Source organism: Hypanus sabinus, chromosome 23, assembly GCF_030144855.1.
Source record: "Hypanus sabinus isolate sHypSab1 chromosome 23, sHypSab1.hap1, whole genome shotgun sequence".
In the NCBI taxonomy this organism is placed as follows: domain Eukaryota; kingdom Metazoa; phylum Chordata; class Chondrichthyes; order Myliobatiformes; family Dasyatidae; genus Hypanus; species Hypanus sabinus.
Genome location: NC_082728.1, coordinates 16,628,177 through 16,649,151, shown reverse-complemented (window position 1 = coordinate 16,649,151; position 20,975 = coordinate 16,628,177).

The following is a 20,975-nucleotide window of genomic DNA, read 5'->3' as shown; positions in this document are numbered from 1 at the left end:
CAGAGTACTGATAACATCAGGTAAGACCAAAGCTCTCTTCCTGTTCCTGTGTGAACCCCAATAGCAATATTATATTATGCCCATTGATCATACAGGTATCTCCATAAGACATGGAAGCAGAATTAGACGTTAGGCTCATTGAGTCTATCTACCATTCCATCATGGCTGATTATTATCTTTCTTTCTCTTTCTTTTTATTTTTTTCAATCTTTTCATTGATCTTAAAAAAGAAAAGTATATATACAAACAGGAGAATATCTCCAGTCTATCTGTCAATAGCAGTACATACAGAAGGTAAAATAAACAATATCAGAATCACACATAGTGTTGATCTACAAAATATAGATTTGATATAGAATGTATACTTCTCTTATCAACTTATGAAGAAGGGAAGAACTATTAGAAATTTTTATATAAAAGAAAAGAGGGAAAAAAACCACTATTCTAAACAGAAAAAAAAAGGACCGGGTAGCCCATCCTGAGAGAAAAACCAAGAGAAGAGAGATTCTCTGATTAAATCCAAAGTTCTGAAAAAATAGCTGGAAGAGAATCAGTACATATGAAAAATCAGATCATATGAAAATATTGAATAAAAGGTTGCCAGGTTTCATCAAATTTAAAGAATGTATCCAATGTCCGACTTCTTATTTTCTTTAGACTTAAACAGGACATGATAGAGGAAAGCCAGTAAAAGGTGGTAGGAGGGTTAGGGTCCTTCCAGTTAAGTAAAGATTATTATCCCTTTCAGCCCGATTCTCCTACTTTCTCCCCATATCTTTTGACACCCTTGCTAATCAAGAAGCTATCAACCCCCACTTTGGATGTACCCAATGACTTGTCCTCCACAGTTGCCTGTGGCAATGAATTCCACAGACTCGCCTCCCTCCGGCTACAGAAATTTCTCCTGATTGCTTTTCTAAAGGGACATCCTCATAGTCTCACTACATGATGCATCTATTTGAATAGCAACTGCCCCATCCTTTGTTTAGGACCCATAAATGTTGTGTTGCACTGAAGAATCTACAGCCAATTGAATCCAAATCTATAAGGTTGCATAAATTCACACTTATTGTTAATGAATCACCACTGAATTTGACCATTTCAGGCCGTGGTTACTGAAAATCAGAAATGAAAGTAGAAATCTTCAGCAAGTCAGGCTGTTGAGAAGGAATGCAGATAAGCAATCCATGACCATTTGTCAGGTCTTGAAAATGTTAGAGATGTGACGAGTTGTTGATAGCTTCTACATTCCAATGAAAGGAGCCACAGCTTCAAAATAAAACAGGTTATCTTTTCATTACACTTAGCATCATTTTGCATTCTGAATAGCTGAAGTCACAGATATTTTCCACATTGAAAGGCAATGTTCTTGGGAACGATCCTGTTGACACCTTTTCTTGGCCCTTCTATGTTTTTTGTATTTTCCCATCATCCCTTTGGCCTTCCACCTCTAACAGAACTTTCCTTTAGTTTTCAAACAGACGAGATTTTGCAGATGTTAGAATTTCTGATCAACACACAAAATGCAGGGGAAATGCAGCAGCACAGGCAACAGCTACTGAGGGAAATAAACAGTTGACAGTATGGGCCAAGGCAGTGAGTTCAAGTTTCATAGATGCAGCAGTCAAATAATCCTAATGAAATTTGAGGTGTGTGGATAACTTCATTTATGTCAACTCTGAACTGATTTCACAACCTAAGGACACGCTTTCAAGTACTCCAAACTTTATACTCTCAGTGTTTATTCATTTATTTGTTTGTTTGTTTGTTTACTTATTGCTTATGCATGAAAGCATACACTGAGCAGAACCAAGGAGAAATACATAGAAAATGCTAAAACAACTCTGCAGGTCAACTCAGCATCTGCGGAGAGAAATAAGCAGTCTATATTTCAGACCGAGACTCTTCATTAGGACTGGAAAGGAAGTGTGAGAAAGCCAAAATAAAAAGCTGGAGGGAGGTTTAGGCCCCTTTATCTTAGAAAAGATGTGCTGGAACTGGAGAGGGTTCAAAGGAGGTTCACGAAAATGATTCCAGGACTGAATGGCTTGTCATATGAAAAGCATCTGAGGGCTCTAGGCCTGTATTCACTAGAATTCAGAAGAATGGTGGGGGGGGGGGGGGTGACCTCATTGAAGCCAATCGAATGGTGAAAGGCCTTGATAGAGTGGATGTGGAGAGAATGTTTCCAATGGTGGGAGAGTCTACAACCAAAGAACACAGACTCAGAATAGAGGGGTGTCTTTTTAGGATGGAGATGAGAAAGAATTTCTTTAGCCAAAGAAATATGTCATGAATATATGGAATTTTTTGCTACATGCAATTGTGGGGGCTAAGTCTTTATGTATAGTTAAGAGAAAGGTTGATAGATTCTTGGTCAGGCCAAGATGGAATACAGGGAGAAGGCGGAAGATTGGGGCTGATGAAGGCCAAATGAGGGAATTTTGCTCCTACATCTTATGGTCTTCTGGTCTTAAGGATTAAAAGCACAAAATGGCAGGTGATTGGTAATTCTGTGTGAGGACGGTGGGTAGGGAAGGGAAGATGAAATGAAATGATGTGAGAAGCTGGGAGGAGAGATGTGGAAGAGGTAAAGGACTGAAGAAGAAGGACACTGATAGGAGAGGACAATAGACCATGGAAAGAAGGGAAGGAGTTAGAGAACCAGAGAGTGATCATGGGCAGGTCATGAGAGCAGCAGAGAATATGAGAAGGTGTGAGAGGGCCACCAGAATGAAGGTAGAAAATAGACAGAGATTTTACAAATTTCCTTCCAATTGCATATTACTCAGAAAGCACCTCCAAAGTCTGCTTATAATAAAATCATCTCAAACATTATTTGTTGCTGAAGGTTGATTTGTTGATTAGGGTTCAATATCATTGTAATCTTCCTTCACATTTTTCACCACCAGTGACCAGGTGATTGCCAAAAACCATAATGACACAGCTAGATGAGAAGCTGCTGCACAACACTAGTGATCCAGGTTCAATCCTGATCTTGGGTATTAACTATGTAGAATTTGCTCATAGGCGAGCCAGGGGGGCCATGAGAAAGCCTTGGCAAGCAGGATTAAGGAAAACCCCAAGGCATTCTACAAGTATGTGGAGAGCAAAAGGGTAAGAATTGAAAAAATAGGACCAATCAAATGTGACAGTAGAAAAATGTGTATGAAACTGGAGGAGATAGCAGAGATACTTAATGAATAACTTGCTTCAGTATTCACTGCAGAAAAGGATCCTGACAATTATAGGGATGACTTGCAGCAGATTGAAAAGCTTGAGAATGTACGTATTAAGGAAGAGGATGTGCTGGAGCTTTTGGAAAGCATCAAGTTGGATAAGTCACTGGGACCTGACGGGATGTACCTCAGGCTATTCTGAGAGGCAAGGGAGGAGATTGCTGAGCCTCTGGCAATGATCTTTGCATCATCAATGGGGAAGGGAGAGGTTCCAGAGTATTGGAGGGTTGCAGATGTTATTCCCTTATTAATGAAAGAGAGTAGAGATAGCTCAGGAAGTTATAAACCAGTGAGTCGTACTTCAGTGGTTGGTAAATTGATGGAAAAGATCCTGAAGCAGGATTTATGAACATTTAGAGAGGGATAATATGATTAGGAATAGCCAAAGGCAAGTTGTGCCTTACGAGCCTGATTGAATTTTTTGAGGATGTGACTAAACACATTGATGAAGATAGAGCAGTAGATATAGTGTAAATGGATTTCAGCAAGGCGTTTGATAAGGTACCCCATGCAAAATTTATTGAGAGAGTAAGGAGGCAGGGGATCTAAGGGGACCTTGCTTTGTTGGTCCAGAATTGGCTTGCTCACGGAAGGTAAAGAATGTTTGTATATAGGTCATATTCTGCATGGAGATTGGTGACCAGTGGTGTGCCTCAGGGATCTGTTCTAGGACCTCCTTCTCTTCATGGTTTTTATAAATGACCTGGATGAGAAAGTGGAGGGATGGGTTAGTATATTTGCTGATGACACAAAGGTTGTGGGTAGTGTGGAGGGCTGTCAAAGGTTACAGTGGGACATTGATAGGATGCATAACTGGGTTGAGAAGTGGCAGATAGAGTTCAACCCAGATAAGTGTAAGGTGGTTCATTTTGATAGGTCAAATATGATGGCAGAATATAGTATTAATGGTAAGACTCTTGGCAGTGTGGAGGATCAGAAGTCCATTGTACACTCAAAGCTACTGCTCAGGTTGTGGGTAAAAAGGCATACGGTGTATTGGCCTTCATCAACCATGGATTTGAGTTTAAGAGCCAAGAAGTACTGTTAGTTATATAGGACTCTGGTCAGACCCCACTTGGAGCACAGTGCTCATTTTTTGTCACCTCACTACAGGAAGGATGTAGAAACTATAGAAAGGGTGCAGAGGAGATTCACAAGGATGTTGCCTAGATTGGGGAGCGTGCCTTACGAGAATAGTTTGAGTGAACTCGGCCTTTTCTCCTTGGAGCAGCAGAGGGTGAGAGGTGACCCGATAGAGGTGTATAAGATGATGAGAGGCACTGATCGTGTGGATAGTCAGAAGCCTTTTTTTCCCAGGATTGAAATGGCTAACATGAGAGGGCACAGTCTTAAGGTGCTTGGCAGTAGGTACAGAGGAGATGTCAGGGTAAGTTTTTTATGCAGGAAGTGGTGAGGCATGGAATGGGCTGCCAGCAACTGAGGTGGAGGCAGGTATGATAGGGTCTTTTAAGAGACTTCTAGATAGGTAAATGGAACTTAGAAAAATAAAGGGCTATGGGTAATCCTAGGTAATTTGTAAAGTAAGGACATGTTCGGCGCAGCATTGCAGACCGAAGGGCCTGTATTGTGCTGTAGGTTTTCTATGTTTCTATTCACCTATGGTGTTTTCCTACATTCCAAAGAAACGTGTTGTGGTGGTGCATCAATTGGTCATAGTAAGTTACCCTTGATATGTAGCTGACTGGCAGAACCTCAAGTAAACCGACAGAAATGTGGAGAGAACAAAATATGTGAATACTCCCTCTGTTTGCTTGTTTAAAGTTGCAGCATGGTAACAGGCTCTCCTGGCAGAACAAGCCCATGCAGCCCAATTACACCCACATGACCAATTATCCTACTAATCTCTGCATCTTCAGAATGCGGGAGGGAAACAGAGCACCCCCAAAGAAACCCAAACATTCATGGTGAGAATGAACACACTCCTTAGAGACAGCAGCAAAACTGAAACTGGGATGTAGCACTGTAATAGTGCTATGCTTGCTGTTACGCTGCCTTGACGTGTAATGTAGGATTGGTGTAATTGAATGTTTTTGTGCTCTGCCTCTCTGCAAGTCTGACTCCCATGACAGAACAGCACCAATCAATTAAACACAGAAATATACACTCAGTAAGTAAACCTGTACACCTGCTCATTAATGCAAATATTTAATCAGCCAATCACGTGGCAGCAACTCAGTGCCTAAAACCATGCAGACATGATCAAGAGATTCATTTGTTCAGACCAAACCTCAGAATGGGGAAGGAACTTGATCTAAGTGACTTTCACTGTAGAATGATTGTTGGTGTCAGATGCTGTAGAATGATTGTTGGTGCCAGATAGGGTGGTTTGAGGACCTCAGTGCTGCTGATCTCCTGGGATTTTCCTGCACAGCAGTCTCTAGAGTTTACAGAGAATGGTGCAAGAAACAAAAAAAAATTCAGTTAGCAGCAGTTCCGTGAGTGAAAATGCCATGTTAATGAGAGAGGTCAGTGGAGAATGGCCAGACGGGTTCAAGCTGACAGTAAGGTGACAGTAACTCAATTAACTACACGTTATAAAGGCGGTGTGAAGAAGAGCATCTCGGAATGCACAATATGTCGAGCTTTGAAATGGATAGGCTAAAGCAGCAGAAAGCCACAAACATACATTCAGTGGTCACTTTATTAGGTATAGGCAGTATCTAACAAAGAGGCCTTTGAGTGTATTCACTCTGTATATCACTGAGCACAAAAACATTCTAACCCTAACCCTACATATCCAATCTCTAAGCCCAGTACGGCTGTATAATTTTCTTTGCAGTGGAGGAGGGTAGTTAAAGAAAACTTCATTAAACATTGATTTAGAAAATCAGTCTGAATGCTACTTTATGTTAAACTATGACAGTTAAATGGTGAGTGGATTGATCATAGTTGCAGACTGAAGGAAGTTAGCAATGGCAGGTTTTCAGTCTGAGAGTGACGCGTGCCTAGAACACACTGTCAGGATGGCAGCAGAGGCTGACACAATAGGGAGGGACATTTAAATAACATGAATGTAAGAATAATGGAGTTTTATTGGTCATGTAGGAGTTAAGTGTTCCATTGATTATCAAGTACATTTTAAATAGGTCAGTATAGCATTATGAGCCAAAAGGCCTGTACTGTACTGTTTTAGGTTCTATGCTCCACGTCATAATTGGGAAACGGTTTCTTGATAATGATGATCAATTACTGGAAAGGTAATAAATGGAAGGAAGAAAGGATGACTTGCATTTACATAGCATTGTTTTCATTGCTTTCATGGTCTCAGCCATTCCAACTTACTCGAAAGCATTGAAATAATTCGGTTGCATAGTGACCATTTTAATGCAGGAAATACGACTAATATGAGCGCAGTAACCTTGCAAAAACAAAAAGGTGAAGAATAACCAGATATGGGATAATGTTAACAGAGGGATAATTAGTTAAGATACCAGTTGTAACTGCTTTGCTCTTCAAAGTCGTGTGCTATCTTTTACACTTACACAAGCGATGAAAGGGGCTGAATGCAAAGGCTCATCTGAAAGGGGACACCATCAAAAACACGCAGCAGTCCCTCAGTGGAGTGGCTGCCAATTTTTACATGGTTGTGCTTCTGGAGAGAGACTTAATCACACAAGCTTCTTACTCAGAAGTGGGAGTAGTAACAAAGAACTGCAGTTGACATTGTGAGTGACAGGCATTTAAGGAGTCACTCAAGAGAGAATTGTGATGGCTAATTGAGATTGCTAAGGAAGGGTGAACAAACTGGGCTGAATGATTGCCCCCCCCCCCACACCCACCCAATCTCATGCGCCTTTGTGATTTGTCCTTCAATGTCAAACTTAAGTTCAAAGTGTCAAGGTGTAACATTTCATCATGTAGATCCTCTGCCAATTGGACTGGATATACTAGAACGTAGGAGCAGCTGTTGTTTTCCTATAATTTTTGCAATTAACATTTTGGTTTCACCTGTTTGGATTTGTCCACAGCACTTTTAAGCAAAGAAACTTACATTGCATGTTGAAGACAGCACAAAAAATTTTCCTTTGAAAGCCTGCTCCAGAAATTAGGAAGAGACAATAGATTATTGTGCCTTGGCTCTGAACAGCAAATGTGACCTCGATCACTCTCATACCATGCATTTGACACTTTAAAGCCAGTATGTGACAGTATCTCTGAGACAGAAAGTACTTGGAACTGGATGTGAACCAGGATCAAGCTGAAGTAGTTGACTCAAACTATTTTTAAGCTATAGATTATTCAAGTGTGCCTTCACTTGCTGAAACACATTGCCACAGCTAGTCACTGAATCAGGTAAACTTTAACTCATAAATTGTGATTAAAATGTTTAATAAGTATTCAAATCTCAGGAGAAATTTATGAATGTAATGTAATTAAACCTATAACCACAAAATAAATGCATATACTCTGAACAAGAAATAACTTGCTCAAGAGCCAGTCATGGTTCAGTTGGCAACATGTTCATCTCAGTCATAGCGTACAGGGTTCAAATGATACTCTGGAGAGTTGAGTACAAACAATACATGGCCAGTTTTCAGTGCAATGCTAAGGAGGTCCTGCACTGCTGAAGCTGCTCTCTGTCAGACAAAATATTATATTGAGATCTGTCTGGGGCACTGCCTCCATGCTGTCTCGCAGATGTAATATCAAACTGAGGTATTACATCTAAAAGACTGAGTGATCTCCTCGGTGAACATACAGTATCTACAATCCAGGCTTTCTTTATGCCAATAATACAATACCAATCTAAACCCCTTCTGTCCTTACCAAAGATATTAAAAATACTAGGTACAATCCAGAGAAGATTGATGAAGCTACACCAGGTCAATATTTATTCTGCACCAACCTGATAAATATTGATTACTTAGTAGCACCATAGATACAACAGCTGCTGGAAAACCAGGGAAGCAGAGAATGCTGGAGGAACTCAACAGGTCAAGCAGCATCCATGAACAGGAATAGTGTTAAAGTTTCGGGCCACGATATTTCATCAGGATTATTATTCAGATCAGGACTATTATGATCTCATCAGGACTACTATTATCATGATTCTTTATCTTCATTACATTACCACTTCCATGTTGTAAAACTCTTTCATTCTTTCACCCTACTTGTGGAGTTCTCCGCATGCAAGCTGGTTCTGATATTACAGTACTTCAAGTAACTCTTTCAGTTCAAAATATCTTGAGACAATCATCACAAATATTATTTTTTTCAATTAATTCTCAATGCAGATGGCTGAGAAAATCAAAAGAACTTGTAATCCACTACAAAAATGCAAGCCATTCTTTTCTAAAAGCAAGAAAGCAGCAAATCATAAACTCGGCCCAAAACATCAACTGTTTATTCCCTCCATAGCATGAACTGCTGACTTCCTCCTGTATTTTGTGTCTGTTGCTTGGGCCAGTTGTTCATCTTTGGATGCTGTCCAAGTTGCATGCTATCTTGGACAATGACTCCCATCCACTCCATAATGTACTGGTTAGGCACAGGAGTACATTCAGCCAGAGACTCATTCCACCGAGATGTAACACTGAGCGTCATAGGAAGTCATTCCCACCTGTGGCCATCAAACTTTACAACTCCTCCCTCGAAGTGTCAGGCACCCTGAGCCAATAGGCTGTTCCTGGACTTATTTCCACCTGGCATGATTAACTTATTTTTATTTAATTATTTATGGTTTTATATTGATATATTTCTTCACTATTCTTGGTTGATGCGGCTGTAACGAAACCCAGTTTCCCTCGGGATCAATAAAGTATGTCTCTCTGTCTGTCTGTCTTTACTTCCCCCGTTATTCACTCACTTTGCTATTTTAATTCTGTTTTGCTGTCTGCAAAATTAAAGGCTGTAGTAATTAAATCACAAACAAGAGAAAATCTGCAGATGCTGGAAATCCAAAATCACACACAAAATGCTGGAGAAACTGCAGGCTAGCCAGCATCCATGGAAAAAAGTACAGTCAATATTTTGGGCTGAGACACATTAAAAGTTCTGGAATGTAGTAATTAGTCTATTTTTGCAATATTTTGCGTACTAAGAAATAATAAAAAGAATGTAGAAAGTTTTGTTTTGGTCCCTGTTCCAAGCCTTCCCTGGTATTGTTTCTTAACTCTTCCGCCACTATATTGACAACTGCTTTGATGCTGCTTAATGCACCCATGCTGAGCTCGTCAATTTTATCAACTCTGTGTCCAACTTCCACCTTGCTCTTAAATTCACTTGGTCCATTTCTGACAGCTCACCCCCATTTCTTGATCTCTCTGTGACATCTTTAATAAACCGACTGACTCCCACAGCTATCTTGACTATACCTCTTCCCATCTGGTCTCCTGTAAAAATGCTATTCCATTTTCTCAGTTTCTTCATCTCTACTGCACCTGTTCCTGGATGAAATTTTGCTTTCCAGGACTTTGAAGAAGTCCTCCTTCTTCAAAGAACAGTGTTTCCCTTTCTCCACCATTGATGCTGCCCTCAGCTGCATCTCCTCCATTTCCCAGACATCCACACTCACCCCATCTTCCTGCTGCCTTAACAAGGATAAAGTTCCTCTTGTCCTCACCAATCACCCCATGAGCCTCTGCCTTCATCATATCATTCTCTGCAAATTCTGCCATCCTCAATGGGATCCTGCCACCAAAAACATCTTTTCCTACCCACCTCCAGAGCTCTCCACTTTCCACAGTCCTTCAAGATGAAACAGCACTTCACGTGCTAATATATTGGGAGGTAACTCCCTCTTACCTTCCTCTAAACCCATCAGCTCACTTCTCTTTTCCTTTCTCTATCATGTATTTATCCAGTTGTGACCTAAGTGGACAATAGTCTTAGCTCATTCGCTAAGTATTATCCTCTGATGACAACATGAGAGGGAGGGAGCTCCAGTGATGTGCCAACAGCAGTATGAATAACACACAATTTGATTGTCACTCACTGAATCAAGGAAAATCCTGATGGATCAATACAGGAGGAGATCAGAAATCGCGACACCATAAAACTTCAAGGGCAAAGGACAAAGAGCAACCTCTCTCGGGTTGGTTTTCAAATATGTAGGAAGGATGTTTAAGAGAATTTGGCAAGGGAAGTAGCTTAATTAAAGCTGTACTTAACCAGCCTTCCATCCAACCCATTTTAATTCTGCCTGTTAACATTATCTTTCCTGACCTAAAAGCAAGCTGGAATTCTCATGTGTATCAAACTGAAAATTGGAATTCACTGTCTTCTTTAAACTGCAAATCATTTGGCTCAAAAGATCTAGTTATACCCACACAAGCTTCTCCCCAGCACTGACATCAAATCTTCCCATTTTAACCCACAAATACTTCCTTTATCTTCGTAATTCTTTAACTTCATAAATGCTTCTGAGCTGTTGAGCTCAATTACTCATTGTGGGAGGGAATTCTATATTCTACACACACTAAAAATATTTTTTCTAAATTGCTTGTTGAATTATGTCTGTGGCATTACATTCAATCTTATTCTTCATCTCCCATCTTGTCTACGTTTATCTGAAGAAATATGTTAATAATCTTAGTGCATTGCATTAAAACAGCAGGACATTTTGTCCTCGGAATACCTGAGCTACTTGTCAGTTTTCTTGAAGAATAAGTGTTGCTGCAGTGTGGGCAAACACCTGATACAATTGCTTGACAGTGTACACACCAGATTATCAGGAAATTTGTTGTTCGCTGCACCTGTTATTGAGGTAAGTGTCATGAGTTCTCATTAAAAGGGCATAAATCCCAGCAGTGCATCATCCCTCATTATTACAATGTAGTGTCAGCCTGGAATGTGACTATAAATCTCAGTATGGAGTTGAAACCCACTGACATTGAGACTATTATCAGGTGCACAGATCGATGGTTTCAGGAGAGCCTTACTGATATCTTCTACGTTTAGTTCAGTAGTTGAATGATGCAAATAATTCATGTTCCTTCTTTGTTTAACAATTGCCCCAAACTTATATTTTTAAAGTTTTTAAAGTTTAAGAAACTATCCAAAAATATAGCTGCCTTTTATGCACATGCTTTCCCTGCCTCCAGAGTCAGCTGATGCTCAATTCAGTCATTGACATCCCCCACGGGCTGAAGAGTACCTTATGCAAAGTCTCATCAAGCTTTACTGGCTAACTAAAGACAAATAAAACTAAAGTATTCTGAATACTGAGCAGAATTGTATTAAAAAAAGATATCAAAGAAGAAATTATAGCTCATCCTGCTTTTATCTTGCTTTCATTATTTGCCATCTTCAGGAAAACAAAAAAGATGAGAATAAGAGTAACTGGGTGACCGTCGGAACTTATTCATTATCATTAAAAGTGTACTTAGGCATCCATCTGGGTAATGCTAGAATAGTTATCTGTGCCTTTAAGTGGAGATGGTGATGTCATTACGCACACGCGGGTGGGGGGGGAGACCATTTTGTTTTCTACAGAAGAAACTGGTGGGGCTTTGGGATTAAGTTCCTCCCAGAGATACTGGGCATGGTGAGGAAAGAATTGCCACTACCGTATTAGTTTTGTGCGATTTGCTTTATGTGTTTTTAGACTGCATACACAATTTGTCAATACACAAGGGTGTGGATCAGAGGTTAAACTGAGATTGTAACGGCAGGAACCAGTTGTAAATAAATTTGTTTTGTTTTAAGACCCTCTTCCAGCACTAAAACATCTAAAACAGATAAAGGAATTAAAACCCAAAGAAGTATTTGTTGTCCTGAGTGCGTACTTTTCCCCAGGCTACAAAATAAGTAAATAAAATTGAGAAGTGTAGAGAGTGTAAATGTGGAAAATGTCAAATACAAGAGGTCATGGCTATGATGTGAAAAAATGGAGAACTATGAGGCAAGATTTTTACACAGAGAGTAGCAGGTGCCTGTAATGCACCACCAGTAGAGGTACTGGACACAGATATGATAGCGACATTTAAGAAGTACTTAGAGAGACACCTGAACTAGCAATGATTGGAGAGATATAGACCTCTTGTACAGACACCTTGGAGAGATATAGAGACCTTGTACAGGTGGATTGGATTAGTATAAGCTGGAATTGTTGTCAGCACAGACATCATGGGCCAAAGGGCCTATGCTGTGGTGTGGAAGGCTGATCAGCCTCCATGGTGAATGAATCTGCAATCTAGATTTTCTTAATGCCAAAATGTGATAACACAGGTCTTGAAGAAACCTGTTTGTGAATATTCTTTGCAAGCTAAAATATGGATTTCCTGACATGCACTCTTTTCAGTCAATTTCTCAGGGTGATAGCTACAGCAACGAGATAGAGCAGGTGACAGGAGTCTGTGTAGGGGATGCTTTGCATCTTGTGATCGTAATGACATTAGTTTCAAGGTAATTATAGAATCAGATATGTCTGATCCTCGAGCTGACATTCTAAATTGGAGAAGGGGCAATTTTGATACCATTTGAAAGCATCTGGCAAGTGTGGATTGGGACAGGTTGTTTTCTGGCAAAGGTATACTCGGTAAGCAGGAGGCCTTCAAAAGTGAAATTTGAGAGGTCAGAGTTTGGATACCACTGGTAAAATAAAAGACAAGACTAAGAGGTTTAGGGAACCTAGGTTTTTGAGAGATATTAAGGCCTTGGTTAAGAAAAGGAAGGAAGTGCATAGCAGGTATAGGCAGGTAGGACGGTATGAGGTACTTGAGGAGTATAAGGAATGTAAAAGAACACTGAAAATGGAAATCATGAAGGCATGAAGTTGCTCTAGCAGACGAGGTAAAAGAGAATCCTAGGAGCTTTAACAGATACATTCAGAGTAAAAGGAGAGCAAGGGCCAAAAAAGGTCCTCTGGAAGATCGGTGTGGTATTCCACTTGTGGAGCTGAAAGAGATGGGGAAGATCATAAATGAATTTTTTGCATTTGTATTTACTTGGCCTCTGTAAAAGTGAGGCAAAGCATCAGCAAAGTCATGGGTCCTATATAAATTACAGAGGAGAAGGTGTTTGCTGACATGAGGTAAATTAGGGTGGCTAAATCCCCAAGTCCTGACAAGGTGTTCTGTCAGACCCTGTGGGGAAGCTAGTGCGGAAATTATAAGGGCCCTTGCAGAGATATTTAAGGCATCCTTCACCACAGGTGAGGTACCAGAGGATTGGAGCACAGCTAATGTTGCTCTGTTGCTTAAGGAAGGCTCTATGAAAAAGCCAGGAAATTATAGGTGAACAAGACTGACATCTGTTATACATAAATAATTGGAAGGTATTCTAAGGGATAGATACTGTATTTAAGTATTTGGATAGACAGGTACTGATTAGTGCCTAACCAATCTTGTACAGTTTTTTGAGGATGTTGCCAGGAAACTTGATGAAGTTTGCAAGAGGATGTTATCTACGTGAAGTTTAGCAAGGCCTTTGACAAGTTTCTGCATAGGAGGTTGGTTAAGAATGTTCAGTCGCTTGACATTCAAGATGAGGTAGTATATTGAATTAGACATTGACTTCGCAGGAGAATCTAAAGAGTGATAGTGGATAATTGCCTCTCAAAACAGAGGCCTGTAACTAGTGGTGTGCCTCAGGGATCAGTGCTGGGTCTGCTGTTGTTTGTCGTCTATATCAACGATCTGGATGAAAATGTGGTAAACTAGATCAGTAAATTTGCAGGTGACATCATGTTTGAGAGTACAGCAAGGAAAGCTAACAAAGCTTGTAGTGGGGTCTGGACCAGCTGGAAAAGTGGGCTGAAAAATAGCAGCTGGAATTTAATGCAGACAAGTGTGAGATGTTGCACTTTGGGAGTAGACCTTACACACTGAGTGGTAGGGCACTGAGAAGTGTGGTAGAACAGAGGGATCTGGGATTACAGATTCATAATTCCTTGAATGTGGCATGTCATGTGGCAAGTGTGGTGGTAGATAAGATCGTAAAGAAAACTTTTTGTACAATAGTCTTCATAAATCAATGTATTGAGGACCGGAATTGGATGTCATGTTGAAGTTGTATAAGATGTTCGTGAGGTTTTATTTGGAGTATTGTGTGCAGTTTTGGTCACCTACCTACAAGAAAGATGTAAATAAGTTTCAAAGAGTACAGAGAAAATTTACAAGACTGTTGCTGGAACTGTCGATGGTTCGGCTAAAGGTCCATTGTTTTGCTGTAGTGTTCTAGGACTCTATGACTCTAAATAGCCAATCAGGATGATTCTCTCCTCAGTAAACCAAAAAAATGAAAAGCACAAATTTCATTAACATCATTAAGATCAGTGCATGTACCTGCTGTTAGGGTAAAAGCTAAATATAACTAAGAATCTTATCATCTTACTGAACAAAATGGTAAGATGCACAAATTGAATGGATGGCTAGAAATGTTTTCTCAGGGCAGAAATGACTAATACAAGGGGACATAATTTTAAGGTGATTGGAAGAAAGTATGGGGGAGGGAAGGTGGGGGATGTCAGAGTTATATCTTTTACACCGGGATTGGTGGGTGAATAGAGCATCCTGCCGGGGTAATGGTAGAGACAGATACATTAGAGCATTTAAGAAAGGCATGTAGTTGATAGAAAAATGGAGGGCTATGTAGGAGGGAAGGGTCAGACTGACCTTAGAATAGGCTAAAAGATTGGCACAACATCCTGGGTTGAAGTGCCTATACTGTGCTGTAATGTTCTGTGTTCTATTGTCTATGTTTAATCTTCAAAAATAAAACACCAATTCATTTTTATTACTTAAAAATCCATGTTATTGCAGTAATTATGGTTTCATGTGCCGTTAAAAACTTATATCAACAGAAGATTGTACTTTTAGTGAGAATTATAGCAACAATGCTGTGCAACAAATTGAAGAGACCTCAACTAACTTATTTTCCATTGATTGCATATCCAGTAGAAGATCAGGTGATTTATGAGAGCAACTTTAAAATTTCCAACTTTAACTGCCTTCTCCCCATAACCTTTGATGCCCTTATTAATCAGGAACTGCTCAATCTCCATTTTAAGTATACCCAGTGACGTGGCCTCCACAGCCATCTGGGCAATTCCACAAACTCACCACCCCCTGGCACAAGAAATTCCTCATCATCTCTGTTCTAAAGAAGCTGTCCTTCTGTTCAGAGGCTGTGCCCTCTGGTCCCAGACTCCCCCACTACAGGAAACATCGCCTGCATGTCCAATCTATGCAAACCTTTCAATATTCAATAAGTTGCAATGAGATACTCCCCATTCTTCTAAACAGTTCAGCTAGATTAATGTCATACTCCTTTAAAAACTGCATCTCCACTGTCTCATATTAAGAAAGTCAACTGAGCTCTATTACTTAATTATGTATTTTATTATTTTCTGAATGCATATCCTGTAGCTGAATACTACCACAAATATCAGCTGATTTGTCAGTCCCAGAATTTACAGCATAAATGACTTGAATAGCAGGAGCTGAGGTGATTTGCAATTGGACTGAAAATAATATTTGTAACTGGCATCAGTTTAAAGCAATGACCTATCTAGTTGTAATCTAATAGGAACATGACATGAGACCAGATGGAAATACAGTTAGTAATTAACAGAATCTTCTCAGCTTCAGAACATAGTTGTTAATATTTCATGCCTATTAACATTTTTGAAATGATAAAGCCTTTCTATGACTCTCATTGCACAAAATTAAGTAGCTGATAAGCTTGGTCAGGGCACGGTGTAAGTTTCTTCCATGTTGTGCTGATTCTTTGCCAGCATGTTATGGGAGAGGGAAGCCTTACCTCAGTTGTAGAACTCGCAATGTTTGAGCCATCTTAAAACTGTTCTGCTGTATGTGGAAAGAGACCTTGACCTTCAATATATGGGCATCATAGTCTTCCAAAACTAAGTATGAATTACATATGTAATATCATTAATCTATGCGTCAACACAGAACATAAAATTATATGAAATAGGAGGAGTGAAGACCATACAACCCTATTCAATATGAATATGGCTGTTCTGATCTTGGCCTCAACTTTACTTCTCTGCCTGATAATAATGAAGTGTATCTATCATCTACCTACCTATCTATAGGACATAGAAAATACAGGCTTGTTGGCCCATTATGCTGTGCTGACTTTTCAACCTACTCTAAGATCAATTTAAACTATCCCTCCTACATAGCCTTCCATTTTTCTATCTTTCACATGCCTATCTAAGAGCTTCTTAGTCTTAATGTATCTGCCTCAACCATCACTCCTGGCAGCACAATTCCAAGCATCCACTGCTCACTGCGTGAAAAATCCACCTCTGGCATAGCCTTATACTTTCCTCCAGTCACCTTAAAATCACTCTTGTGTTTCTCACTTCTGCCCTGGGGAAAAGTCTCTGGCTATTCTCCGAATCTATGCCTCTTATCATTTTGTACACTTCTATCAAGTCATTTCTCACCCTCCTTCACTCCAAAGAGAGCAGCCCTAGCTTGCTCTAACTGTCCTCATAAGTCACGCTCTCCAATCTAGTCAGAATCCTGGATTGATGAGAACATCTGCAGATACTAGAAATCCACGCAACACTCACAACCTGTTGGAGGAACTCAGCAGGCCAGGCAGCAGCTATGGAAAAGAGTAAACTGTTGACATTTCAGACCAAGACCCTTCATCAGGACTGATCAGGAAACCTCAATCCTGCTAATTCTGCTCTGCACCCTCTCCAAAGCTTTCACATCCTTCTTGTAACTGAACAGAGTATTTCAAGTGTGATCTGACCAGAGTTTTATAGAGCTGCAACCCAACCACACATCTCTTGAGCTCAATTCCCCAACTAATGAAAGCCAACACACCATATACCTTCTTAATAACCCTATGACTTTGTGTGGCAACTTTGAGGGATCAATAGACCCCAAAATCCCTCTGTTCCTTCAGACTGCTAAGAACCCTGCCATCAACTCTGTATTCTGCCTTCAAATTTGACCTTCCAAGATGAATCACTTCACACTGTTCCGAGTTGAACTTCGCCTGCCACTTCTCAACCCAATTCTGCATCCTGCCGTTTATCTGTCTATCTATCTATCTATCTATCTATCTATCTATCTATCTATCTATCTATCTATCTATCTATCTATCTATCTAAGCCTTGAGTATATGTTTTACATTCAACTCTGCTACTCTCTGGGGTGGAGGTTCACAGCCTTTGCAAAAAGAAATATCTTCTTATCTCTGTCTAAGATGGGTGGCCCTGCACCATGAGATCATACTCCAGATCTAGATCCCTCAACAGGGGGATGGACCCTCTCATCATTAAGCTATTTCAAGATCCTACATATCTCAGATAAAATCAGGTTTTATCTTTCTAAACTCTGGAGAACTTTAGCTCAACCCACTCAGTTGTTCTTCATTAGCTAACTCCTTCATGCATAGAATCAGTTAATTGAACTCTCTGCCTTGTTTTGAAGGTGGGAATGTCTTTCCCAAAATAAGAAACGAAAACTTTTTGAAGTCCTTCATGTGTGGCCTCTTCAAAATTCTGTACAATTATGGGAAAAGCAGATACAGATTTATTTATCACATGCACAGTGCATTGAACATAATGAATTGCATCATTTGTGTTAACAGTCAACAGACCCAAGGATGCCTGGGGGCAGCCAGAAGTGTTGCCACACATTCTGGTGGCAACATAGCATGCCCACAATGTTCAACAGGCACAGCACGAGCAGCAATGAAACAAGACAAAAACACCAAAATAAGTTTCTCGCTCACACAAACAGACCGGACTCTAACTCCAGGACGGGTTGCCTCCAGGCCTTCAGCCCTTGGCTCCAGACTCTCAGAGTCACAAATAAGATTGTATAAAATTCCACCTTTCAGTTACATTATACCCTTTTCAACTTACCTATTTCTCAAACCAGCCCACTGATGATGCCATAGCCTTGGCCTCTCACTCAGTCCTGTCACACTTAGAAAATTATGCCTCATGTGCCAAGATATTATACATTAACTTCAGATCAGCAATTAACACCATCATCCCTCAGAGGCTGGTGGGTAAAATGTCCTCTTTGGAACTCAACGCCCCTCTCTGTAACTGGACCTTGGACTTCTTGATGGAGAGATGCCAGTTTGTCTAGTTGGCAGTGGTATCTCAAGCTCCATCAAGCTGAGAACTGGTGCCCCTCCCAGGGCTGTGTGCTCAACCTGCTACTGTTCATGCTGCTGACTCATGACTACACTGTCAGATCCAACTCAAACTACATCATCAAGTTCACTGATGATACTTCAGTGATTGACCTCATCAGCAACAATGATGAGTCAGCATACAGACAGAAGGTAAGGAGGCTTGTCAAAGGGTGTGACAACAAAAATATGAGTCCCAACATGGACAAGACAAAAGAGATGATTGTGGACTACAGGAAGGTACAGGTTGACCACTGTCCAATGCACATTAATGGCCCTGCCATGGACAGAGCGAAGAGCAGAAAGTTCCTTGGTGCACACATAACAGCCAATCCAACCTTGGACCCACAATACCTCCTCAATGGTCAAGAAGGCACAGCAGCATCTACACTTTCGGAGGAGTCTGAGGAGTGCAAGTCTCTCTGCTCCCACTCTGACATCTTTCTACATGAGCACCCTTGAGAGTGTCCTGGCTACATCAGCGTGTGTTTCGGAAGCTGCAAACCATTGGACTGCAAGTGCATGAAAAGCTGCTGAAGGATCACAGGAGTCTCCCACGCGCCCCTAACCCAAAATATACACACACTCCTTCTGTGGCATTTACCACGTGCATTGTATACAAAGATCCCTACCACCCACAACCTCTTTGTTGAAAGGAGCATCAGGAGTAGTACTGCCAGACTGGGTAACAGCTTCTTCCTTCAGAATGTGAGACTAATGAATACCCTGCCACCATCGAGGTCTCATGGCTAGGTTAGTGAGCTCTTTACTGTTTACTGTACTAATTACTGTTCACCTATGCAGCAAACTTCACATGCATTTTGATTTAGATATTATTAACTTATTTGTGGTGTCCTGAAGAAGGGTCTTGTCCGGAAACGTTGATTTTTTTCTTCATTTCCATAGATGCTGCCTGACCTACTGAGTTCCTCCAGCATCCTGTGTACGTTGTTTATGGTAATTATTTTTGTTTTATGTGCTGTGTGTGACATATGTTTTGTGGATATACCATGGTCTAGAGGAACATTGTTTCATTTGGTTGTATATATATGCAACAGATGGCAATAAACATGAACTTGAAGCATCAGGTCTCCTACCTCCAGTCCATGTACCTGACTCACAGACTCACAGACATTGGGTCTCTACCAACTGACTCACTGACTTCAGTTTTTGACCATCAGGTTTCCACTTCCCGCTTTGGCCGACCTCTAACTTTGACCTTTGGCTCTCCCTTCTGAACCTTGTCGACCTCTGAGAATCAAACTGGGACTTACCAATCACGGATTTCGCATTCAAGCTTCGGCTTCTGGACTCACATGTGGACCCCCAACCCTGGCAGCCGGGAGTGGGAGCAGGGTTCACCAGTCCATGTGACCTCTACCTGCACAGTCCTCTGAGCCAGGGTTCACCAACCTGGGAATTGCTGGTTTCATTATCTTCTGCCTATCTGACCTCAGGGATTGTTGACCTTTGACTGCAATGCACTCCAACGTTGTTTCATCCTACTATTTGTCTCCTAAAACATAATGATTTCATTTAACTTGCATACAGGAAAGTCAGAAATGAGGTCTCCACAGAAAAGTTGGTAAATGCCAACATCACATTTTCCTTTTGAATTATTCACTGGAATTGTATGCTATTGGTCTTGAGATGCACAAAATGCTGGAAGGATTTAGCAAGACAGGCAGCATCCATGGAGGGAAATGAACAGCCAATATTTCAGGACAAGACTCTTCATCAGTTAAATAGTATTCTGCTTTTTGTCCCAGGGGAATAACCTCATAATTCTGTACATCACACTCCATCAAAGGTTCAAAAAATGGTTCATGAAACAAACTCCTAGTCAAACTGTAAGAGACTCAGCTGTGCTATCTTTGCTGTGAATGGTGAAGTCCTCGGGTTGTCGCGCTATGTCTAGAATGAAGAGGGTGAGCCACGTTTCCATGAAGCAAAGTACTCAGCAGTCCCTGATGTCCTTCTGGCACAGCAACCTTATTCTGAGGTCTTCAATTTTATTTTCCAGAGACGGTACATTCACCAGCAGGATAGTTGGCAGTGGGGGTCAGGGGTCTAATGGCTCTGTGTTTCAATCGTACCTGCACACCAGCCCTCTTTTATTCTTTCCTATTTGTTAAAGTGGAACTGCACTTGAGACCTGAGCCTCCCATCCAGGGTCCACAGATTGTTATATGTCTACATCTCTATCCATATCTATATCTGTCTGTCAATCTGTGTGTGTATATATGTTATTTTTAAAAGATTACAATTTGTCTTTTCTTCACCTCATTGTTCCCCCCCCCCCCATAACATCATTTACTGGAGCAACTCACAAAAAATGCTGGAGGAACCCAGCAGGTCAGGTAGCAACTATAGAGGGGAATAAAGAGTTAACTTTTCAGCACCAGATCTTTCATCACGATTGATAAGGAAGGGGGAAAATGCCGGAATAAGAATGTGGAAGGAGGAGAAACAGTGCAAACTGGAAGGTGATGGGTGAAAGTAAGTGAGGGGAAAAGCAGAAGGGTGGGAAAGGAGAGGTGATAGGTGGAGGCTTCACTCTTCAGCAGTGTTATACTTGGAGAGAGCCCCATCACCATCACCAAGATAGTTCCTTACTTAAGTATCCTGTTCTTAAGGCTGACA